The following is a 25650-nucleotide window of genomic DNA, read 5'->3' on the forward strand; positions in this document are numbered from 1 at the left end:
CATAAGCTCTTAATAAATGGTAGCTTTAAAAAAAACCATAGCTATTTAAGCACAAGTGTTTTCAAACCCGGTTATATTTATACACAGGTGAGATGCATCACTTAGTTTGGTCCTCCTACAAAAATAAGACAAGATCCTAAAAGGAAACAGCTGCTTCCAATCCAAATGGAAAGATACCACTTGACCATAACCTCCTCAGGGTGTTTCTTTGAAGGGAAGACACCCACCCTACATGGATATGAAAGAGGGAAGCTGATACTCCCGTCTATATACCTTGGAAAGAGTCACTGTCAGTGTTTTCTCTATCTGTAACCAGGTATTTATTTATTCATTCAATAAACATTTATTTATTTATTTATTCAATAACCAAATATGCGCACTGTTAGAGTCTATAGAAATAGAAAGATGAACAAGGCTCAATCCCTGCCCTGAAGAAATTTACAGTCCAGTTGAGGAAGATGAAAAGATAAATGAAAAAAAGTCACCAAATGGTAAGCACAGCTTGCTATGAGGACACTTAGAAAGGGCTCCTAGATTTGGCTATCAAGAGAAACTGCCACAAACCTTCCTGGAAGAAATAATGAGCTGAATTTTAACAGGGAACATAAGTTTGCTATTTGAAGTCAGAAGGAGGGATGTTTTAGGCATGAGTTCTCCAGTTTCCTTAACTATGAAATGTAGGAGTTCAACTAGGAGGTTTCTGAGATGGCTCTTTGAAGAAAGGGGGATGGGAAATAGTGAGCAAGGAGCCTCTCTGCAATAAATCTTGCTTATGGAATCTTCATTTTTGCATATGGACATGAGGGAACATAGCACCTTAGGGAGTCACTAGGTTGTAAGCACAGGTTTAAAAACAAAGGGCGAAGCTAGATTGTGACATGGTCATAGGTATTTAGAAAAATCAATCTAATTTTTTTAATGTTTATTTATTTTTGAGAGACAGAGACCGAGCATGAGTGGGGGAGGAGCAGAGGGAGAGAGAAACAGACTATGAAGCAGACTCCAGGCTCTGAGCTGTCAGCACAGAGCCAGATGCAAGGCTTGAACCCACAAACCATGGGATCATGACCTGAGCTGAAGTCAGATGCTTAACTGACTGAGCCGCCTAGGCACCCCAGGAAAATTAATCTAAAGCTGAGGGGAGAATGAATTGAAGGGGCAATAGCAAAGAAATGGATGGCCAGGTAGTCAATCGAGGGAGGTAAGGAGGACATGAGTGAGACAGGGTCAGAGACAGATGCAAAGATGATTCAGAAGAGAAGGTTGAGTGCAAAGGTATTCACCAGGTCACATTGACTATACTTGACTTAATGATGGAGAACAATAAAGGTCAATAGAGGTCAAGAATGACCCCCAGGATCCTTACTGAGCCCCTGGAACAAACTTAGAGCTCCCTCATCAAGCATTTAATGAATGCTTCCTTTATGCACACAGTCCTCATCCTTTCCAAAGTGAAATTTATAATCAAGTCAGGAAATGGAGACATATTAACGTCATGTGTCCTCCATCTTTGTTTTCATTTTGCAGTTGTTCTGCTATTGTTTTTGAAGGGAGGAAGGACTAAACCCTTGGAATGCCCACCTAACAACTGAAGCCTTCAGAAGGAGAGAGCAACCACCACTGGAAAGATGACAGACTTTTCCATTTGTGATGGATGGAAGCATAAAGTAACTAGCCTTTCTGGAAGTTATGCCACATTCTTTGGAAACCTTAAAAATGAGCATTTCTACTTTTTGGAGTTTAGACCAAGGAACACAATAATTAAGATGCACAAGGAAGGGGGTGCCTGGGTGGCTCAGTCAGTTAAGTGTCCAACTCTCCTTTTCAGCTCAAGTCATGATCTCATAGCCCCCCAAACTTACAGCACAGAGCCTTCTTGGGATTCTCCCTCTCCCTCTCTCTCTGCCCCTTCCCAGCTTGTGTGCTCTCTCAAACTAAATAAACTTTTTCTTTAAGAAAAGATACTCAAGGATAAACCCAAAGATTTATTTCAAGGATGTTTATTGCAAAGTTGTTTATAGTTGTGAAAAGTTGGAGACAAGCATGACATACAGAAATAGTGCCCGGCCATAGTGGACAAAAAACTGAGCCTAGCTCTGTAGCTTTGGAATTCTCAGCTATGAAGAAAGGAAAATGAGATGGAGATGTCCCATGGACCTATTGAAGCCCTTAAAGTTATGTCATAACCAACATGTTCTTTTTGAATTGAGAACATGGACCCCACAGACAACATACAGTTATACTTCTCAAGAAGGGCCTTTCTTTCCCTTTTTTCTAGCTCCCAGGCATCGTTCAGCTGAGTGTTCCCAGCTGAGCAATAAGCATGTCTGAAACTCGCACCCTCCCCCAGCCATGTCTTCCTCTCCCCCTTGCCATTCCCAGAAGGGTTGGCTTCATGTCTGAAAGGTCAAAGATATGCCGAGTAACACTGGGCAAGTAGCACTGGTCTAGGGTTCAGAAAACTTACTTCCTTACTTGGACTTTTATTTATTGCTTACCTACTATGTTCCATGCCATAAGCTAAGCCCCAGAGAGAGAATAATAAATGAGACACATTTCTGGCATATGGTAGAAACTGATGTATGTTTTCCCAATATCAATTCCTTCTTTTGCCTTATTAACCAAACTTTGACTTTATTATAAATTTCAATACATTCAATTAAACAAGTATGTCTCCCATTCTTTTTGCCACTATAGGTCCATATATTCCCATCTGACCAAGGAGATAACATAGAAGACTCACTAGATGGGGCTTCCAGAAAAGCTCTGTAAAAGGGCCAGGCAAACTTGGTTAATGAATACTTCATTATCCATCACCACTATCTGTTTTTCAGACTGGAATGTAGATAAGGTAAAGAATTAGCCATTTGGTGACCACTAGATGACAAGCATGAGGAAAAAAAACCATACATGATAAACACAGGATCCTAGATTTCTAAAGTTATCATAGCAACCTTGGCTACCAAAAAAAAATTAGTTTGTTGAAGCTATGGATTAACTGGATTTTTTGTTACTTGCAACTGAGCACAGTCCTAAGTGATACTGAACTCCATGGCATGGCTTGGGAAAGCAACGGTCTTCTAGCAAGTGATGTAATCAACATGTGATACAATTAGGTGAACACAGCTCAGGTAGCACAGAGAACAGAGTGAACAGCTGTTTTGATGAGGGAGGGGGGCTTCTGGGGAGTGACAGCTAGCCAGGGAGTCTTCCCAAAAGGACAGAATGCTTGAGTTGGATCTTGGTGAATGAGTAATTCACCAGCCATGGACGAACAGAAATAGCATTCCAGGGCAAGGGGACACAGCAGCAAAGACATGAGAAATGAGATAATGTGGCACACCAAAGTCGCTAAAATGACTTAGTCTTACTAGGGAAGAGAACACATGTGGGATGAGATGGGGAATAAAGTTGGAGAGGTAGGAGCCAGGTCATGAAAAGACTTTGAGACCTTGGGCAAGTCACTGAACCAGTTCATCTCCAGTTTCCTCGGGCATAAAGGGAGGGTGTTCCCCTAGAGGAGGAGCTGACTCTCAACAGGGGCTCCCCTGCAGCCATCCCTTACAGAACTCCAGCTGGAGCTTCTGGCTCCCTTGCAGGACATGGAAGTTTCCACGGGAAGTACCACCCTGCCCAACCCACCTCCCTCCGTTTCACACTGCATGGCGTATTCCAAGGACTGTGCTGGCATTTCAGTTTGAACACTAAGTGGTGACTCAGAATGAACAGAAGTGTGGACAACTGTTTACTAAGAAGGCAGCCTTTGGTGTGACAAATTAGAGTGGGCTGCTGGATTGTGCAGTACTCATGAGCTGGGCAGCTTGGAAATAGCACATACCATTGCACTGGGCAATTGATTCATTTTCTTGTCCTGCCTTGCCAAGCAGGGTATTATATGCCAAGCCAGTTAGACCCACAGTCCAAATAGGACAGGGAAAGTGTTTGTTCTTCTGGACAGTGCCCCAGATACCCTGGGATGTCCCCCCAGCATCCTTTCTATCTTACAATTCTATCATGCAGGAATACACCACTTTCTTGAGACTATTCATATTTTTCATTTACTTAACCTCTCAGAGCCAAGAGACTGCAGTCTGCAGGCATCATTAAGTTTTAGAGTTAGCAAATCAGTTTCTTCATCTTCAGACAATCTCAATACTGTTCCTACTAGAATGTTTAAAACCAACAAATATATTGATATCTGTTAGTTACAAGGAAGCAAGGAGTCTGGAGACAGAGATAATGAAGATATGATCCTCATTTAAAATAGTCAAACTCAGGGTTTCTGGGTGGCTCAGTCTGTTAAGCAACCGACTTCGGCTCAGGTCATGACCTTGCAATCTGTGAGTTGAAGCCCTGAGTGAGCCCCTCATGAGCCCGCATGGGGCTCTCCACGGTCAGCGTGAGTCAGCGTGAAGCCTGCTTTCCATCCTGTCTCCCTCTCTTTGCCCAATCACATGTGCATTCTCTCTCTCTCAAAAATAAACATTTAAAGCAATAAAATAAAATAGTCAAACTCACATAAACACAGAATAGAACGGTGGTTGCCAGGGGCTCAGGAGGGAGAATTGGGGAGATGTTGGTCAAAGGTACAAAGTTTCAGTTATGCAAGATGAATAAATCCTGGAGATCTAATGTACGTAATGGTGACTGTAGGTAACCACACTGTATTTTATGCTCGAAATTTGTTAAAAGCTATGTCTTAAGTGTTCTCATGAACTATGTAAGGTGATGGCTATATTAACTAGCTTGATCATGGCAATCATATACTAATATATGCGTATATCCAAACATCAAGTTGCACACTTTAACCACATATACTTCTAATTGTCAATTCTACCCCAATAAAACTAAAATAAAATTTTAAAATAATGAAATATTGCAAAACCTGCAAAAAAAAGATGTGACTTCTGACCTTGAACTTAGCACAGCCATACAGCCTAAGTATATGCTCTAGGCGAGGAGGCCAGCAAAGCCATACAGCAGACGAATCAGGATTCGAATTCCAGCTCATGGAGGGTGTGATAATTAGAGATAATGTATGCACCCAACAGCTGCAGTGTGGAGAGGTAGAGGGTAGCTGCTCATAAATGAGAGCCACTCCTGTTACTGTTAAGCGGAAAAGCTAAAGAATTCAAAGCAAGTACAAAAGAGGCATCAAATGTGGCAGTGCAAGAGAACTGCTGAATTCGTGGCTTCAAGTGTCAGGGACTTCCGTGCCTACACGTTATTCCCGTGGGTCTCACAACCAGCCTGTGAGGATCCCTCTTTCCAGATGAGAAAACTGAGGGTGGAGGGAATTCAAGTAGCTTGGAAACATCCGGTAAGAGGCAGGGCTGGGGTCTGATTCTGTGTGCTTTCCACACTGTGAGAGCTTCCTGCCAGGTGAGTGTGGGCTTCAGCTCAGAAGAAAGAGAAATCAGGGGGTGGGCTGGGAAGGCTTCAGAGGGGAAGCTCATAATTCAGTCCACCAGTCACCACCTGGCACATACCTATTATTGGCAAAGCACTATTCTGAGCAAGATAGACAAGATTCCTGCCTCCTCGGGGTTTGTGGGGGAGGATTCGAGGAGCTCGGGGGAGAGGACCAGGAGAAAGGACAGTGCAGGTATACAGTGAGTACCCAGACTCTTCAGTGAACTGCCACACCACCGTCTCTCTGCCTCCAGTGTTGTTGGGGCCACTTCCCAATTTGCTCTGCCACCACTCCTCACTTTGCCTGTCCTGGTTTCTTGACTCCCATTTTGCACTTTGCCCACATGGCATTCTCGTCCCCGGCTCTGCCCCTGCAGGCCCTGTTCTCTGAAGTACTGCTCCTGTAGGAACAGACCCTCAGACAGTGTGGTCCCTTCCACCCCTGTGGGGGTTGCCCTGTTCACCCACCACCACACAGGGGAGGAGCAAGTAGACAAAGAAACTGCCAGCAGGATTTGTTGAGGATGATAGAACCCAGAGGCTTACAGATGTAAGCACGCACATGGAAATTACCAAATCTGTGTTTGCCTGTGTGTATGTGTTGGATAAAACTTTGTTTTCCCCTATTAGAACGGAAGCTTCAAGAGCAGAGGTTTGTGTCTGTGTTGTTTTCCAGAAGAGAAGCCCAGCACAAGCTAGGCCTCCAACAAGTCCACAGTGAACGTGTGAATCTGTGCAGTCTATGCAGATGCCCTTCATGGGCAGCACTGTCCAGGTTGAGATGTGGAGCCTGCCCAGGGCAGAAGGAAGCTCGCAGGCTGGGGGCCAGGCTGATGCTCTCGTGCAGTGGGAAACCTCTTCAGAGTAAAGGAGCAGGGCTTGGACGTTATAGGAAAACATCCAGGAGAGAAGGAGGGAGAAAGTGGGAGCTGGGCTGAATACTGCTTTTGGGAGAATGACAGGAAAAGAAGGCCCCCTGAAAGCCCTGTGGTAAAGCCTTTGGGAGGAGGAGACGTTTGTTGAAGAGGTCTCATGAACCAGAAGCCTAGTACTCTGTGATGTAACGGTCCCCAGGCCTGCAGGACCACCAGGCGTGCCGCCCCACCGCTTCCCTCCACGCTGGCGCAGGTGGGGATAGCCCACGGTGAGCACAGGGAGCTCAGAGAGGAAGGAAGAACCTGCAGACAGCTATGGATGCACCGACAGACTCATAGACAGCCCCTGCAGGGCCTGGCAGGGACCACCAGCCAGCCTCTCCAGAACACTCTTCACTATGGCCCCACGTGGCCCTCTCTTCCAGACTCTTCTATGTTCCACATCATTCTTGTCCAGTGCTGTTGGACTGAGGTGGGTATTGCCCTTGTTTGGAGGCCCTTATGTCTCTTTGAATTCATGATGTTCAATCTCCGCTAATGTGGTTGCTGTCAGGTACCAAGGGTTTATCAGTTGGGTTTGTAGTTTAGTTGTTCTCCAAATGGATTTGAAAGACACTGACTGCTGGTCTATTACATAACCTAGAAATGGCTGCGCTAAGACCTGCTGTCATTTTGGCCAGCTGCCGTCACATTGCTTGCCTCCCTACAATGACCAGTCATACAGTCTCCTTCAGGCAGAAAGAGTCACTCCTGATAGGACCCCAGTGGGAACCTAGGTCCCCAACATATAACACCATAGCTCTTCCTGCTTAACGCCCTGAAGTAGAAGTTCCTGCCACAGAAGCCAAGGGGAGTTATCCAAGCCATTCCAGGTCAGGGAAGTAATAAGGCCTTCAGAACTTGCTTCAAAGAATACCTGAAGATCCACCAGTGTTCCCCACCAGTGTTCCCAACCCCCCGAAGCAATTCTGTGAACCCTGGGACAGGATGCCAAGCAGTTACTGAATAGACTAGCTATAGTTACTAACTTAAGTTTGATGAACAGAGAAGCAAATGTTGAATTAATAGGTAACTTGGACTACAAGTTCTGTTATTCTTGGCTTTAAATTTTTTAATGTTGGCTTTTATTTTTCCGGTGAGCATGGGGAGTCATGGTCTGAGAGGCTGTTGAATAGGGGTCCCAGACTGCTATTCTCTGAATCTAGACCTTAAGCCAACCATGCTTTGCTGCTATGTAGGGCCTTCTCAGAACCCATGTTCCAGACTCTTTAACATGATGTAATCCTGCAGGAAGGAGAAGAAAACCCAGAAGGAGCCACTTGGCTTTCCAAGTGTAGCTGAGTACCATTCTGTGTTGGAAAAAATGGAGTGTCTTCCACAGAGAGACAACAAATGAGGTATCTGAATTTATCCTTCTTGTGTTCAAAGCTGTGAAATTCTTTTTTTTTTTAATCTATCTTAAAGTTACTTAAATGGACTTTTATTTCCAACAAGGCCGAGTCTGGCCTCCTCTTTTATTGGGCTAGATTATTACATTGCCAGGACCCTGAACAGCCAGGTCACTTTGCAGAGCTTTAGTAATATGCTGGCAGCCTGTGGAGATGCATGCATGGGGCACCCAGAGCATCAGCTCATGGGGAACTCAGATAGTGGGTTAATCTTCATTCCTGAGCTGCTGCTATTTCTCTGCCTTGCAGCCCACACAAAAGCCTCAGGTGCCTTGTCCATTCCAGCTGACGGCCTTCAGCTGGAGTTCATCGAAACCCCAGGGGGTCTTGTGTGAGGGGCATCTGGGAAACTCTACCTAAATTATCTTAACGGCTAGGGAAATGTGCCATTGGTTAAACTGATTTCTGCCAATTCTGTGTGAAGAAATAGACCAGACCAACTCTTCTCCACTATTGGGAAATGTCTCTTGGTTCTGGGTCTCCTAGTCCATCCTTTTTCCTTCTTCCCCTTAGTTTAGGCAACATTTTCCATTTCCAAGGACTTGAGAACCACAGTTCACTGTAATAATACTGAATCATTACTAGAAAACCACTATATTGGGTAGACAGTACTTCCAAAGAACTCAGGGAAGTTGGACAACACGAATAATGAAAACACATTGGGCGCTTCCTCTATGCCAGGTATAAATTCTTATTTGAGTCATCTAATTTTCTTTCTTTTAAAAAAAAAATTTACTGCCCACCTTCCAGCAGAAGTAGGTTGAAAAGCAGGATTCTGCCGAGTTCGGTCCCTCCGTCGTCCACCGCAGAGGCTTCTAGGTGGGACTGTTCCTTTCGTGCCTTACACTCTTTCTTGACAAAACCTAACTTGGGTAGAAAACAAGATGAAACTGGCATGGCGTTAAAAAAATAATAATAATAAATAAAAAATAATTTTAAAAATTAAAAATAAATAAATAATAAAAATAAATTTATTTATATTGAGAGAGATAGAGAGAGAGAGGTGGGGGAGGGACAGAGAGAAAGGGAGAGAGAATCCCAAGCAGACTTCTCACTGCTAGCACAGAGCCGGACATGGGGCTTGATCCCTCAAACCATGAGATCACAACCTGGGCAGAAACCAAGAGTCAGATGCTTGACCAATTGACCCATGAGGCACCCTGAGCCATCTAATTTAATTTCCACAATTTAACTCACATAAACCACATTAGTCAGTTATTGCCTGAGCCTAAGAAAGTTTAAGTAGCTTGTACACAGTAGCCACATAGCTAGTACCTGGGACTCCAACACCCGACTTCTTATATTTTAGCTCCTGCATTACTGCTCCCATTTCTGGGAGGTGAGCTGCTGCCACCATGAAGCCTTTTTTTTTTTTACAGATACGGAAACCCGAGGTAAACGAGCTGCCCAAAAGATCAGGTTAAAACTAGAGTCCATAGCAGCATTTACTAACCCTGGCTGCTCGTTAGAATCACCCAGAGAGTTAAAACCACAACAAAAAACAATGCACAAGGTACATCCTTAACAAACTAATTTAATTGATCTGGGGAGAGGCGCCACCATTGGTATTGTTAGAAGGCATCCCAGGGAATTCTAAAAAAATGCAGCCAGGTTTGAGAATCTCTGACAGATGTACCAACTCTCAACCTACGGCTTAGCCAACCAAAATGCTTCACCTTATCTCACACATCAACCCATCCAGTCCAGCCAGGAAATGCCTGGAGGTGGGTATCCAGGTCTCACCACCTATCCCCATGAGAGGCAAGAACATCTGCTCAGTTTGCTGATTTGTAAAATGGGGACAAAGAGATGCTGCCGAACTACTGATTCCATTGGAGGCTGTAAAATGCCCTTCCTGGCATACAGTCAGCACTTGGTGGATGAGTGTGGTGAGGAAGACAGATTCCATAGTCTTAGGGGCAATAGTTTTGTGAGTCTTGTCCAGATCCCACAGCCCAAAGTCAGCACTTGGTTAGCCACAAACACTCAAAACAAGTGCTACCACTTTGGTGAACACTAACTCCTTAAAGTCAGTCCTAAACACACACATGCACCACACATCAGCATCTTCACACCAGCATGTGTCCAGGAAGTGGCCTCGTTAGCCACGTTCTCTGTGGATAAGCCCTGATGACAGATAAGTGAGGCATCCTGGGGTTATCAGTGCAAATCATGGTAGTTTTTACTGTTGTCTGTGCCGAGGCACAGGCAGGACCTCCCAATACAGAGGAAATGCAGAGAGGAATCTCTTACTACTTACTTGCCTAATCATTTCCATTTAACACACAGTGAAAGCAGAACTTTGTGACACACTTGCCCTGTCTGGGCAAAGGTTCTGCTTTTTCTGGGAGATCTTGGAAAAAGAAAAAAAAAAAACCAACAAAACCAAAAACTTGTCCATGAGGGAGGGAGAGCATCTCAGCCTTTCATCCACTCCACTAGCGTCCATGGGCTCCTTCCTCACATGGGTGCTCTTGTGTGGGCAGCGCTGTGGTAGGGGACAAACACCTGAGCACAGGTTAGAGACGTCACTGCCCTGGAGTCAGCAGTGGTCCTGGAGAGAACATGGGGGCTTACAGGGAACTACCATTTGAGCTGCTAGGATTCCTTTGCTTGGCTACCATTTGGCTTTCCATCCTGTCAGGGCGCACCCTGTTTTGGGAACAGTGCTGTATGGCAGTGCTGTATTCTGACGTAGGCACCAGGACAGCCATATGGTTACCAAACTATTGAGATGCTTCTGAATTTGTGGGCAAATTGCTGCTGCCCTGCCTCTTCCCCCACTACCCCCCACTGCTCTCTTATTTTTTAATAATTCTTAATGTTTTCATTTATTTTTGAGAGAGAGAGACAGCATGAGCAGGGGAGGGTCAGAGAGAGAAGGAGTCACAGGATCTGAAGACAGGCTCCAGGCTCTGAGCTAGCGGTCAACGCAGAGCCCGACGCGGGGCTTGAACCCACGAACTGTGAGATCATGACCTGAGCTGAAGTCGAAGTCGGCTGCCTAACCGACTGAGCCACCGAGGCGCCCCGCCCCCCCCACTGCTCTCTTAAAAATGCCACACTGAAAGGGTTAACTCCTGGCACACAAGAGGTCTTGGGACAATGTTCTGTAATCATCCCCAGCCTTCTGATTGGGCAATGCCCACGGTGAGCAAGTTGTCTGACACTCCAAAATGTGCCCCTGCCTCTTGGTAAGTGCAGCTGTGGAGTTTATATAGAGAGAGGTCTTAAGGATCGTAATTGACTTCCAAGGTCGAGATGAGAAGCCCGTCTTGAAGCTCTATATGGTTCAAGGGTTTTACTTCAACTGTATGTCTATTGGGGATAGCTTAGGGAGCCGATGGCTGTTGTAAGGGACTAATGTCCTTACCTCCACAAACCACTTCCTGGCAATTCTTTCACTCTAAGCTTAAAATTTAGGATGCCTCTGTTTACAGGAAGTCCCCCATCATAAAGAAAAAGAAGACCAACTCAATATATGGAAATTCAAACAAATACATTTTTAAAAGAAATTTGCTATTCAGAAGGATTGATAATGGTGTTCCATTGTGTGAGTCTTGCCTTGATTAGGAAACTTACCAGAAGTACACTCACTGGCAAATTGTGACATAGTCCCCATAGTTTATACGTGACAGGCAGTTCTCATACTTGCTACCAAGAGATTAATGTGTTCTGCCAGGACAGAAGCGCTGCCCAGAGGGGCCCCCAGGAAATGAGTATTTCATGATGGACACTATTGTCACAGACCTGAGCCTTGTTCTTCCCCTGTTTTGGCATCTCCCATCCCCAATGTGTCTCCTTGCTGGGTTTGAGATGATTGGAGGGTGGGAGTAAAGGCAAGCCAGGTCATTTCTCCTCCTTCCTCTCTGCCCAGTCTGCGTCTCAGACTGCCATCTCTAACCCTGGTGGTGCCACTTCCCTCAGGACAAGTCTCCCAGCATCAGCCAGGACAGTGACCCCTGAGCTCTGGCAAGTCTGCCTCCTCCTTCCTTTCCTTCCAGCTGGGGCTGCTGGCTTTCTGCTGTTGGTAATGTTGGGTTGCCTCACTGGCTCCTGTTGGCTTTTCCTCATCCCCATCACCTGTGTAACCAATTCCTTGCATGAAATTTCCTGTTTCACTCTGTGTGGTGTCTCTTTTCCCACTTGGACTCTCATTGATCCACTGACTGACTGTGCTCCTTAGAACATTCTTCCCCTACCTTGGCTTCAGTTTCCTTGTTTGTAAATGAGACTGGAGGAAGTATTTACCAAGCTTTTACTTAGCTTCTTGGCATCTATGGACGTGGGGCCCTGCATGCTGAAGACCTACAAGGATTGAAATGCTCTTCATACTTCAGAGTAGTCTGGGAACAAGAACTTCATTTCGTTTTTTCCAAAGCAGTTTTCATTTTGAGTTGCAGTTTCAAATCCTTTCTTTGGAAACAGGAAGGATATAAATTAACAAGGAATATATTTTAATTATGCCCTTCAATAAGCAATAGATTCATTGTTTCTTTCTCACCTATTTCATAATTTGACATTTCCTTATCTTGCCTTTAAGTGCTGGAGTTTGAAATGGTTTCCCTCTAGTCTCAATACTGTGCCATTTGGTGGTACGGCCTATGTTTCTGGCTGTTTTCTCAATTCCTTCTGCTTTTTTTTTTTTTTTTTTTTTTTTAGATTTGTTGTTTTTGGCCATAGAAATCACTGTCTTCCCGGGTTAAGAGATACTCCTCACCGAGTTTTTCCATTGAAGTTCTTTAAGGTTGTGGTTTGGCTACAGAGTGGTACTGCTGGTTTCCCATTTCTCCCTTCCAAGCACTCTGTTGTACGCAGCCCCTCACCTCCCTGCCCCACTCGCTCCTCCAGGACAGAAGTTCTGCTGGGGTGGCAGGGCGCAGCTCCCTGGAGGCCTTGCGGGTCCTCTGAGCCATCCTAGTGGCAAAGCCCATGAACTTTATCAGCTGCCCCCTGAGCTTGGGGGGTGGCAAGACCCAGGCAACTGTAGAGCTGGAAGCACGTGTTGTTCATAGCCAGATCATGTCAGGAGTGATTCAGCAGGCAGGGACACGTCCACTTCCTAGAACTCTGCTCTGAGAGGAAGGCCAGGGATGGCTGCACACATGGCCTTGCAGATGCAGCCCAAAGGTTTTGGAATCAGTCAAGGTTCCATCACGTATTCACTTTACAAACTTCTGTAATAATAATGGTCAGCAATGTTTGTTAAGTTCTAATGCTGTGACATGCACTGACTCAAGTTTTTCTGCTTGCATTACCTTCTTTAATCCATACAGTCATATGGGATAGATTTTACTGGCGAGGAAGCAAGCCGAGAGCAATTAAGCAACTTGTCCAGTACTATATAACTAGAAAGTGATGAAGCCAGGAAATACCTGGGGCCTATCTACTTTTCCTAATCTCTTGGCCATACTGCAGGCAAATTACATTTACTAAGTGCCAGGTACCTTGTTACCTTGTCTTTTACATCAGGATATTAGTGCCTATCTTGCAGCATTATTTCATTCTCTCTTTGCCTCTCTCTCTGTCTTTCAAACTTAGTATTTGTTTAACTGCTATTTTATCTATGCCCTGACTTACATCTGGATAAGAGTAGGACCCAGTAGCCAAAACACACACATACACAAAAGCAAATAAAAACAATGTAATTTCAAGTAATTCAATAAGTATGCAAAATTTACCTGCTGAGTGGGAGGTATTTGGCGAGTCTCTCTTAGATGGTACATGGGCCTGGACTCAAATGGGCACTCAGAATGCATGTAAGGAGGAACCCCTGGGTGGTTCAGTTGAATAAGCTCTGACTTCAGCTCAGGTCATGATTTCATGGTTTGTGGGTTCAAGCCCCTTGTCAGGCTCTGTATTGACAGTTTGGTGCCTGGAGCCTGCTTCAGATTCTGTGTCTTCCTCTCTCTGCCCCTCCCCTTCTCATGCTCTGTCTCTGTCTCTCAAAAATAAATAAACGTTAAAAAAATTTTTTAAAAAGGAAAAGAATAATGTATGTAAGGAATTCATAACACTGTATCAATGCAATCTCCAAAGCTGGAGTTATCACAGTCCCAGATTTCAAAATATACTACAAAGCTACAGTAATCAACAATATTGCACTGGTATAAAAATAGACACATAGATAAGTGGACCAGAATAGAAAGCCCAGAAATAAATCCACACCTACATGGTCAATTAATATATGACAAAGGACGCAAAAATACACAATAGGGAAAAGACAGTCTCGTCAATAAAGTGGTGCTGGGAAAACTGGACAGCAACATGCAAAAGAATGAAACTAGACCCCTTTCTTATACCATACACAACAATAAACTTGAAATGGATTAAAGATCTTAATGTAAGACCTGAAACCATAAAACTCCTAGAAAAAAACATAGGTAGTAATCTCTTTGATACTGGCCTTAGCAACATTTTTCTAGATATGTTTCCTGAGGTAAGGGAAACAAACAAACAAACAAAACTATTGGGACTACATTAAAATAAAAAGCTTTTGCACAGTTAAAGGAAACCATCAACAAAGCAGGAAGATAACATACTGAATGGAGGAAGATATGTGCAAATGATATATCTGAAAAGGGATTAATATCCAAAATATATAAAACTTTATATAACTCAACACTAAAAAAAAAAACAGTTAAAAATGGGCAGAGGATCTGAATATTTTTCCAAAGAAGACATCCAGATGGCCAATAGACACATGAAAAAATGTTCAACATCACTCATCATCAGGGAAATACAAATCAAAATCACAGTGAGATATCACCTCATAAATGTCAGAATGGCTAGAATCAAAAACACAAGAAACAAGTGTTGGCAAAGATGTAGAGAAAAAGGAACCCTTGGGCACTGTTGGGGGGAATGCAAACTGGTGCAGCCACTGTGAAAAACAGTATGGAGGTTGCTTAAAAAATCAAAAATAGAAATACCAAGTGGTCTAATAATCTCACTACTGAGCATTTACTCAAAGAAAACAAAAACACAAATTTGAAAAGATCTATGCAATCCTATGTTTATTGCAACTTTATTTATAGCCAAGATATGGAAGCAGACCAAGTTTCCATCAATAGATAAATGGATAAAGAAGATGTGGTATACTCTCTCTCTCTCTCTCTCTCTCTCTCTCTCTCTCTCTCTCTGGAATATAACTTAGCCATAAAAAATAATGAAATCTTGCCACGTACAAAAACATGCATGGGCCTAGAGGGTATTATGCTAAGTGAAATCGGTCAGACAACAAAATACAAACACCATATGATTTCATTTATATGTAAAATCTCAAAAACAAAATAAAAAAAAAATCAGGCTCTTAAGTATAGAGAACAAGCTGGTGGTTGCCAGAGGGGAAGTATGGAGGGGATTGGTGCACAAAATAACGGGGATTAAAATGTACAAACTTTCAGTTATAAGATAAATAAGCCATGGAGATTAAAAGTACAGCATAAGCAATAGTCAATCATATTGTAATAATAGCATGTGGTGACAGATGGTGACTATACTTATGGTGGGCACTGAGTGAGGTATAGAATTGTTTAGTCATGGGCACCTGGGTGGCTCAGTTAGTTAGCATCCGACTTTGGCTCAGATCATGATCTCATAGTCTGTGGGTTTGAGTCCCACATCAAGCTCTATGCTGACAGCTCAGAGCCTGGAGCCTGCTTTGAATTCTGTGTCTTCCTCTCTCTCTGACCCTCCTCTTCTTGTGCTCTCTCTCTCTCTCTCAAAAATAAATAAACATTAAAAAAATTTTTTAAAGTTCCCCTTTTAAAGTTCCCCTGACCTCTGGAGGTAGAATGACTAAAAGGGAAAGAGTAATCGATTTGCAGCTTTTAATGCACAATCAATTACATACTATATACTACATATACTATATATATGTGTACACACACACACACACACACACACACATATATGTGGCACTTTTACATTCATCTTACAGTGGACAGCACCAACCATGTGAATTTCTTAAACATTGTAGCCACAAATTCTGTGTCTTTGCTCTACATACAGCTCACAGCAAACAGGAACTGGAGGGGGAAGGATTCACAAACAACAACAACAACAATAACAACAACGATGATGACAATGAGGACGACAACTTAATTGGCTCCCAGAGAGAGTAGACACCAGAGAAGACAGCATGTTAGGCAAGACATAGCAATATTTAGACTACTATTTTCCACCAGTCTACAAAGTTAGCCTCCTTTCCCCAACAGAGAATGGGGAGCCTGGGGAGAGAGGCATAGAGGAGATGCAAACAGGGAGATAATAAAAGAGGGAGAAGATGAAGAGGTGTGTTATTTGGGGAAAATATGCCTGAAGTGCAAATGTGCCTGTATTCAAACCAATTCTCCCAAGGCCTCCCTCTCTGGGGAGGCTTCTTGGAGTTTCTGGAGTCACTACCCAGAGCCCTCACTATCTGTTCTCTACTAAATTGAAATGATTGTTTCAACATCTGTCCTCACCTTTAGATTCTGAACTTCCTGAGAATAGAAAAATATGCCTTCCACGTGTTGGTATTGCTTGTGTGCATACACCTGACACAAATAAGGGCTAGGACATCAATTGCTGCATATGCTTTTGTTGCATAAAAGACCCTCTGTGTGTAAATGACCCCGTGCCTATACTATAATCTGCTAGTGTGGAGCAGAGAGGGCCATATGTCCCTTAGCTATAGGGCTATGTCCCCATAATGAAGTGAGTATTCCCACCCAGTTAGAGCTTCTGTTCTCCACAAAGTTCTTATGTTTGTGACTTTAACTCATATCTTAATACAAGCTACAATTTTCCCACATCATTATTATGTTTTAAGGATCAGTGGAAAGGTATTAGAAAGTTTGCTCAAAGCTTGAAGATTGTTTTCATCCTAATACCAGGTGAAACTCAAAAACCGACCTCCATCTTGCATCTATAAATCACATGCACATGATCACATCTGCTGAATTCTCCAAATATGAAACTGACTGATGAGTTAGGATGGTGAGATTTTACACTTGTAGTTTTTCTCCTTAGGAGAAATTGCCTTTGTGGTATTTTCTGTATTTGTACAAAGATAAATGAATAAATATGCAAACAAAGAAGTGTACAATAGATGCATCAGCAGAGAGGGGAAGACCAAGGTCATGCTTCACTGTCCAAACTTCTGTTATTGGACTAGCAAGCAATGCTTTTTTTCTAGCTGCGTAGAAAAGGACAGATTATTTAGAATAGGAGAGTGCCTGAGTGTGAGTTTTTAAGAGAAAGCATCTGAAATTCATGTCACTCCTCCCTTCGGGGTTGTGAACTAGGGTTTATTCCTCCCCTTCTAGCGGTTGATTGTGCTGGTTCACTCAGTATCAGGGAAAGGGCAAGAATTTTTCTATCCATTTCTGGTTGATGACATGCCCATTAGTCATCTCCTCTCTCTGCTCAGAAACAGCGAATGTGTGGTGTTGCACAATGGCCTCTGGGAACTTGGGCAAGGCAACAGTCTAATGCCTGGTTCCCAGTGTGAATCTTGATAAAAATCAAATGAATTCCATGAAACTTCTGTGGTTGCTAAGAGACATACTCTTTGTCAGTTAACATTTCTCTCAAAATCACTCAAAAATCATCTATTGTTTGGCTTTAAAATTGGATGATATACTACATTTTAAGTGATGTGGATTAAAATCCTGACTTCATCATTTTCTGGCTGGTGACCCTGGCTAAGCTACTTCTCTCTAAGTCTCATTTTTCCTTCTCTGTTAACAAAAAGTGGTGATAGGGAGCAATTTCATAAACTGCAAAACACTCCACCTATTGAACAACTCAATTCATATCAGATATGAGAATGTACATGACAAAGGCTGAAAACACAAAAGGCATAAAAAGATAAACGATTATCATAGGAGTCCCTGTGCCTCATTGCTTGAATATTATTTGAGACAGTATGGGATATGAACAAGAGGTTATCTGACACCTCAAGTTGATACTTAGGTTTTAAGAAAGAATTTGGGAATGATCTCACAATAATTCTTCACTTTACAGAATAATTAACCATGGCTTATTATTGTCATTATTATTATTTTGTAATGTTATATGTTATTATAATTAATGTCATTAAGGACCCAGCTACCCTAGTTCATTTTACGTGTGATTTAATTCCCAAAATATTGCTTAGAGCCCAATTTGCAGCCCTGACTTTAAGTCATTTAACAGCAAGTGGCTTGGAATCCAGCTACTTGGACTTTGGGCTTCAATAATCGCAGCTATGATCCTGACGGTGACAGTTGCCAAGTACTCATCCAGAGACCCTAGGCAAGGTTATTTCAACATTTGGTACCTTGGTTTTCCTCATCTATAAGTAGGATAGTAACATTTATCACATAGTTTTTCCCATTAAGAAGATAGGTGTTTTTAGCATGGTATCTAAGAGGCAGCAAGCTAAGCAAGTAAGCTAGTAAGTAAACTATGGTTATCATTGCTGCTATTATTATTATTGCTTTTATTATTATTGCTATTATTATTATTGCTATTATTATTATTACTATTATTATCACCATGTCAAGATCATTTCACAAGAACTATTATCAAGTAAATATCAAGTTGGTCTTAGTGCAGTGACTATAATATAGATTTTGTGACTAGAGATTTCATGTAAGTTTAAATGGATAATCATCTCTACTTACATAGAAACCCAAAGCGGGATAATTAACAATTTCTTTCTGACTTTCAAATGCCCTACAAGAGTGTGTGTGTGTGTGTGTGTGTGTGTGTGTGTGTGTGTGTGGACACGCTCACAAGCATACACACATGTCTCCAGGTTTATGTCCAAAATGTTTTTAGCTTGGTTTAGCATAGAAGCGAAGTGAGATCTGTATTCCCTAACATGCATCAGTGAACTTAGGGAATGAGAGTGTTCCAGCCTCGCTGAGGGACAGAGGAGAAAATGTTATTATATGTAGTTTACACAGTTGGATTTAGTCCAAATAAGGAGAGTCAATTCAGCTTGAAAGAGAAAGAAGAGGAGTGGCTGATAATGCTCATAACTAAATAAATAGATAAACAAACAAATAAACCCAATAATGGGAATTTAACTGAGCAAAACACTTGGACTTTTCTTGCGGCTCTGTGAGAAAGCTAAGAATAGTTGCTTGGAGAGAAGACTTGAAGAGCCCTGGTCTCTTTCTTCCAAAGTTTGAGGGCCATCACACAGATCATGTAGAGGAAGACATTTGTTCTGTTTTTGTTTTGTTTTGTTTTGTTTTTTCCTTACTGGCTAAACAGGACCAATGAATGAGAGAAAAAGAGATCAAACTGGGCTCAATAGAAGGAATAACTTCTTATCTGTAATCAGTGATCCTTAAAATGGACTGGATTTCCTCTGAGGCCCTAGTTTTTGTTTTGTTATGTTTTTTTTTTATAACGTTTATTCATTTTTTGAGAGACAGAGACAGACAGAACATGAGTGGGGGAGGGGCAGAGAGGGAAGGGGAGACATAGAATCCAAAGTAGGCTCCAGACTCTGAGCTGTCAGCACAGAGCCCAGTGTAGAACTTGAACTAACAAACTGAGATCATGACTTGAACAGAAGTTGGCCACTTAACCGACTGAGCCAACCAGGCACCCCAGGGTCCCTAGATTTTGAAGGATTCGAGCCGATGTTGGGTGCCCATGTCTCAAAGATGTTGTAGATGAATGGAGGAGAGGATGGTTGCAATGATCTCTCTGATCCTCTTTAAGATTAAATAAAATTTTACCTAGATATAGAATTTCTATGCTTTGTTTTCCTGAATATTAAAATAGATATATCATTTAACAAACCTATCATATGGGCTGTTCCTTACTAAAATATGCAAGAAATGGAATTTGCAACTATGCTATATAAATAGATATTACCTTTGAATATTGCAAATACATAATGTACAGCAAACTAATTATTTTCAACTTTCCAAAACCTTAGTAGGATCTACATAGGAGAAAAATCTCTAAATACATCTTTCAATTCTTTACAACTTAAAAAAATAATATAGGCCATCCCAAAGACATGACAGAATTACCCACTGCGAGTTATATCAACCAAATATTTCAGAAATCCTGATTTATGATAAGGCATCATTAATAATTTGCTCATAAAAAATCCCATGTGAGCATCAGTACGCCACATACGATTCTAACAGCTCCCCATGAGGTAGTTATTTTTAGTATTCCCATTTTACAGAGGAGAAAACTAAAGTTCAGAGTGAGCAGGAAACTTGTTCAAGGTCGCTCAGCTAAATGTGGAGCTGCTTGACTTCCCAGCCCCTGCTCTTTCCACTATGTCACACTTCATGACCACTTCCTGTCTTGGCTGAACAAACACAGTTCAGGTCAAATGTCCATGCAATGATGACGTGCCCCTGTCACACCTCCCAATTAAACCCTGTAATTTTGAAGTCTGAGCTGGAAATCCTTTGGCTCTGTGTTGTTGTCTGGCCTTCCCAGAAAAAAAAAAAAAGTTTATTTTTGAGATATGCTTCACTCAAAATGGCTAGATATTTTCAATGGCCATCCATACATGGACCATGTTGAATTGGAAGTCATCACTTCACCTCACAACAGAGACTGCCTCTTTGCCCCCTGCTCCCAGTTTGGGGTTTGTTTCAAGGAGGGGGTTAAGGCTATTAGTAGGTCCATGGAGGCTATAAATAGAGCCCTGGGCTTCAGCCAGCTCACCATGTTTATGTTTTGGGGTTGCACTGCAACCGTTGTTTGTAATTATAGAGGCGTGGGTGAGGATGGGTACTGATGAATAGTTCCTCCTCTTGGTTTCCTTTTTGCACAAGCCCAACACAGGGGGTGTCTGAACTCACAATCCCATTATGTCTACTGGCTGCTGATATTTCTTGGCAAACTCAAGAAACTAGAAAGGCTAAAAGATTTCAAGATAATCCACATCACCATGGGCATTACAACCTGTGCAGTCAATGCCTTCTTAAAAAGAAATAATGTGACATCAAAAGAAAATCATTTCTCCTGCCTGTGCATAGTATAAACAAGATTTCCGCCTTTGCGATGACAAAGCATTTTCCAGATAAATGCAGATATGTGTGTAAAGAGGATTCATAGGTCTAACTGAAGTGATGATCTGCAAGGGAACTCAGTGAATTGTAGTACATTATGTGCAGTAAATTGTTATAATCTGTAATATAAGCTCTTTGGGCACTCAAAGAGTACATGCAATCTCTTAGCCACTGAAGTGGGGAAGTCAGCTTTTCCAGGTCTTCTCTTGGTTCTCTTGTGTGCCAAGAGAAAGGGTTGATCATAGCTCCAGGATGCTCCCCAAGCTGACCATGTCGCTACCAGAATAGTCAGGCATATCTGATTCTAACCAGTGGTACATGGTTCTAAATGGTGGTACATGAAGCCAAGAGAAAGATACTCATACAGTGTCCAAGGACAAGGTTCTGAGGTCAGATCATTAACTGAAAGGTAAGCAGTGAAAGGAGCCATAACTTGTGTGATTCCATGTCTATGAAGTGTCTGGAATAGGCAAGTCTATAGAGACAGAAAGTAGATTAGTGGTTGTTTGGGGCTAAGGGGAATGGGAGGTTGGAGGCTAATGGCTAAGGACTGTGGGATTTCTTTTTGCATGGTGAGGTGGTGCAATGTCCTAAAATTGATAGTGGTGATGGACACACAACTTTGTGGATATGCTAGAAGCCATTGAAGTGGCTTTAATTGGGTGAATTGTGTCATATGGAAATGATATCTTAATGAAGCAATTAAAAATAAAGGTAAGAAGTGATACATTTGGGGAGCTAAGCTGGGAAAAACCAGAAAAGTTGGATGAGGAGCAGTAAGATGGAGAGTGCTAACAGGAGGTGGTCTGTTGGGTGGTCTTGGGAGGGAGGTCAAGTTACTCTGGACAGAGGGTTTATGCAGTTCCAAGTACAAGTCATATGTTTTGAAAAGGGCTGAGGTAGATACTCCCCTCATGTAAAAGACCTCTGGAGATCACACTAGGATTACTATAATCTACTTCTCCCATTTTAGGGGAATAAATCTGTTGAAAAGTCAAATCTGGTCAGCGTGATGGATCTCATTCCTGTGACAGGATTATGCCTATGGATAAATTAATTTCATTTTTTGTAGCCTAATTAGAAATTTAGTTTGTGCTCTATATGATCCTCAAGGGCTCAACAGTTCCTCCAGATAGTGGTATTTTTCTGTTTTTATTTTGTCAGAGAACTCAGAAGAGTTCCCAAGTTGGCCCATCATCAGCGTAGAAAAGTGGATTTAGTTACATTTGAGGGAAAATCAAAATTACTCCAGCATTTCAGCAATAAATAATTGCTGACAAGTCATTTGACCACAGTCCAGTTCCAGATATGATGATTTGAGATTTCTTAGGCAGTATTTACCATACCTTGGTCCTTCTGTAACTCTTCAACCTTGATTCACTGAGATTCAGAACTGTAGCCCCAAATGTTTGTCTACATTTTTGCTTTTGTTGTTCATTCTATCTAAATCACCCTTTCTACTTCTCCATACTTGGCTAATTCCTACGTATTCTTTAGAAATCTTCCAAGAAGCCTTCTCTGAGTTTTCAAGATGGGCTGGGAGTTTTTCCCTATGCTCCCATAGCACCCTGTTTATACACATTAACTGAATTATAAAGGGATTATCTGTTTATCTTTTTGTGTCCACACTGGTCTAGAAGCTCCTTAGGGCACATCTCTGTGTTTCTCTGTCCTTAGCCCTTGGACTAGTTCCCAGCACCTAATACATTTTAATAAATGTGAGCTGAACCACTATGAAGTGGTCATAGTGGGAAGTCTGGCCAAAAAAACTTAATGCCAGATCCCCTTAACCCCAAATATCACCCCAACAAATGGGCCCATTCAAAAGGATCATGGGGTGTAGGTCATTCTTAGTGTCCACAGGCCTAGCACAAGGCAAAGCACACAAGTAGACCCTCAAACATTTGCTAAACTGATCTATTTATTGTCCTTGACTGTCATATGTTTAACCATCATACTGCCCACTCTTTCAATATCTTAGACACTCCTACCCCTGAATTGTTTTCCACATGCTGAATTCAGGTGCTCATTCATTAGCTGACAAACAACACTGGGAGTTTTCCTATAATAGAGCTACATAACTGTTCAGTTTCGATAGTAGTACCATCATGGTAATGGAAGGTTCGTGTAGTTGTCTGATTATTCAAATATTCATTTATAAAAATGAGTGGGAAACAGAAAAAGAAAGTGCTGACATTCGTGAAAACAAGCAGGAAGGTATCATCAATTTAATAAAATTAGTACAAAAATAGAAATGATTAGGTATGCTAAAAGTGGCCAGTCCTTGGCCTCAATTAGATGTTCAATGGAAGGTTGATTGTATGTTCAATTATGAAGAAAAAGAACAAGTTAAATAGCACAGTGAATCTGGAAGTGTAGTATCAAATATAGTATCTAGAAGGCAAGTCATAGTTAGCATTTTTATAATTATTTTTTAAATCTCTGGGAGTCCTTTTATCCCTTAAACAAATAATATCAAAGTCTATTACTAGATATCCATCCTTCTGATTTTCATAGGTTTTCATGAATCCATTACATATCAAAGCAGGAAGTGACTTGTGACTTGTGTCAGATTAGAGAAGCCATCTCCAGTACCAGAAATCTTTGGGAAGAGTAATACTTTAAGAGAAAATAGCCAACAGAAGACAAAATTCAAAGATGGTATCTTGGCTATAGCCTTATTGCTAAATGACTGAAAGCACAGACATAAGAACCTTAGGTACCTCTGGACCACCTAACAATGTGTCCTGATCAAGTTCCTTAATCCCACAAGCCTCAGTTTCTTCATCTATAAAATGGGGATGGTAATAGTAGCTAGCCCAGTAGATGGCTGTAAGATACAAATGAGTGAATATGTTCAACATGCTTGGTCCAGTGCCTGGTACTTCCTCTGAGCTTATAATATAGAAACTGTTGTGTAGGAGGGAGAGAGAATGGTGGAAGGAGCCATGGGAGGAACTAAACTTGGCCTACTTCACAAACTGTCTATGGCCCCGCTGGATCCTGGGCTCTATTAAAAACTCGACATGGGAACGCTTAACAACTTCTATTCCTTCTCCCAGTCTCCCCACGGGGTCATCCTGGCTTCTGCGGGGGTGAGCGGGGGTGTGCGATTTATTCACCTAGTGACGCCTTCCAAGTTAGAGAAGCTGGAGACCCTGACGGTTGTTCCACCCGTTACTTCTTCCAGTTCACCACCTCTGCTCTCAGGAAGGTGTGTCTTCTGCCTTCTTGTCAATCTGCATCTTGGGTTTTCAGTTGTCTGACGCTCTCGGTTCTTTGAAATAGGTGATTACAACTCCACAATTATACAAATAGAAGAGGCTGGGTTTAGATATGCTATTAATAACATCACAGGGCCGGTGAGCTCTGTGTGACGGGTGAGGGGCGCCACCACCTCCTGGGACACACATTCACCACCCTGACCCTCTCTACCCTCATTTCCACTCTAACAAGATTCTTGCCTAAGTTCTTCTTTAATGGCTTATTAGGGTTTAATGACATGATTTATTACTGTTTAACATTTATTAATGATTAGTTTTATCCCTGTAAAAGTCTTGGACTTCTCTGGTTGCATCTGGACCCTGAACGCCCTCAGGAAATGGCTTCCAGCAGAGATGGAGTCTGAGGTGGGGAGGGGACCAGCAGTGGAAAACATGGAAGAAAATGAAAGATGAGATGAGAGAAAATACTCAAGACCATGGTGGCAAAGGAGCCAGCCCAGGGCCAAGAACACAGCGGGCAGGGCTCAGTAGTTTAAATATTCACCTTTTAAGTCTTTCTCCTCCCATCAGGTTGCCGTAGCCTTTTCACTTGTGAAATGACTTGCAGACAAAAATCAGCAGTTCCAAATATTTTGGCAAAGCTCTCTCCTTTGCACAGGCAAGCCTTCCATGTGCACTGTCAGTGCTCACAGTGTCCATTTATTCACCTCCCACCTGCTCTCCCCGCCTGTAGAGCATCTTGCCCTCCGCCCCTGGCACCTACTGCAGCCACTCTCCCTCAACACCACCGATGGCTTCTCCAGCAGGCGCCCCCAGGCCACGCCTCACTAACCTCCCCAAAGTGTCTGCCATTGTGGATCATTTCTTAATTTCAAAACTCTCTTCCCTGCTTTCCTGTACCCAGCTCACCTTCCTTCTCCATAATTTCCCTTTCTGGTTGCTTTTTCTTTGTCCACTGTTTTCAGGTGATGAGTCCAAAGATCTGTCCCTGCTTTTTGGTCTTTCTCATAGAATATGGCCATTCCCAATGATGGAATGGTTTTAACCACCTCATGTAAACAACTTTCATGTTTTCTTCCTCACCTCTGACCTATTTTGTGAGTGTCAAACCCACTTAAGCAAGTGCACACTGGGCCTCTCCACTTGGGCAGCCCAAGGGCATCTCAAATTGAGCAGGCACAAAACTGAGCTAGTTCTCTTATACCCTCTCCTCCCCATGTCATCCGTGGTCACTCACACCAGAACCCTGGGCATTGCCTTGGCTCTCTCGTCTTCCTTCACCTCCCGATCCTTCCTTCTACTACACAGCCACCAAGTCTTGGGGATTCCGGCTTTCAAAACCTTCTCTACCCCTTTCGCACTCTCACTACCTCAGCTGCATCTCACATATCTTCCATGAATTGTTCTGATAGCCTCCCAGCTCATTTTCCTGACTCCTTCAGACCCATTATCCTCTTGTTACCTGAATGACCTCTCTAAAATGAAGGTCTGTTAAGTAACTAATTTACTTAATGTCTAGCCAGTGGTTACCATTGCTTGCAGGGCAGAATAAAACCCCCTTTGCACAGCCTGCAAGGGGCTCTTTGACCTGGCCCCCATATTTCATCTCTAATCTTCTTCCTTTCCTCCCTCCAACTTAGACCCTGGCCATCAAACTTTTATAAGT

The 25650-nt window shown here is 42.5% G+C and overlaps 1 long non-coding RNA gene across 3 annotated transcripts in view; it reads right to left on the reverse strand.

The window, feature by feature from the left end:
* Positions 1-25650, reverse strand: part of LOC115272222 — a 38843-nt gene that overhangs the window by 11462 nt on the left and 1731 nt on the right. For 2 of the 3 annotated variants that reach the window (XR_003900308.1, XR_003900312.1), the window contains exons 2-3: positions 23883-24058; positions 8479-8602 (exon numbers count right to left, since the gene is read on the reverse strand). This is a non-coding gene — a long non-coding RNA (uncharacterized LOC115272222). Of the gene's footprint in view, positions 1-7409; positions 7572-8478; positions 8603-23882; positions 24059-25650 lie in introns of those variants that run through there. The other variant, XR_003900307.1, reaches the window with a different exon arrangement.

Source organism: Suricata suricatta, chromosome 2 (assembly GCF_006229205.1).
Source record: "Suricata suricatta isolate VVHF042 chromosome 2, meerkat_22Aug2017_6uvM2_HiC, whole genome shotgun sequence".
Classification (NCBI taxonomy): domain Eukaryota; kingdom Metazoa; phylum Chordata; class Mammalia; order Carnivora; family Herpestidae; genus Suricata; species Suricata suricatta.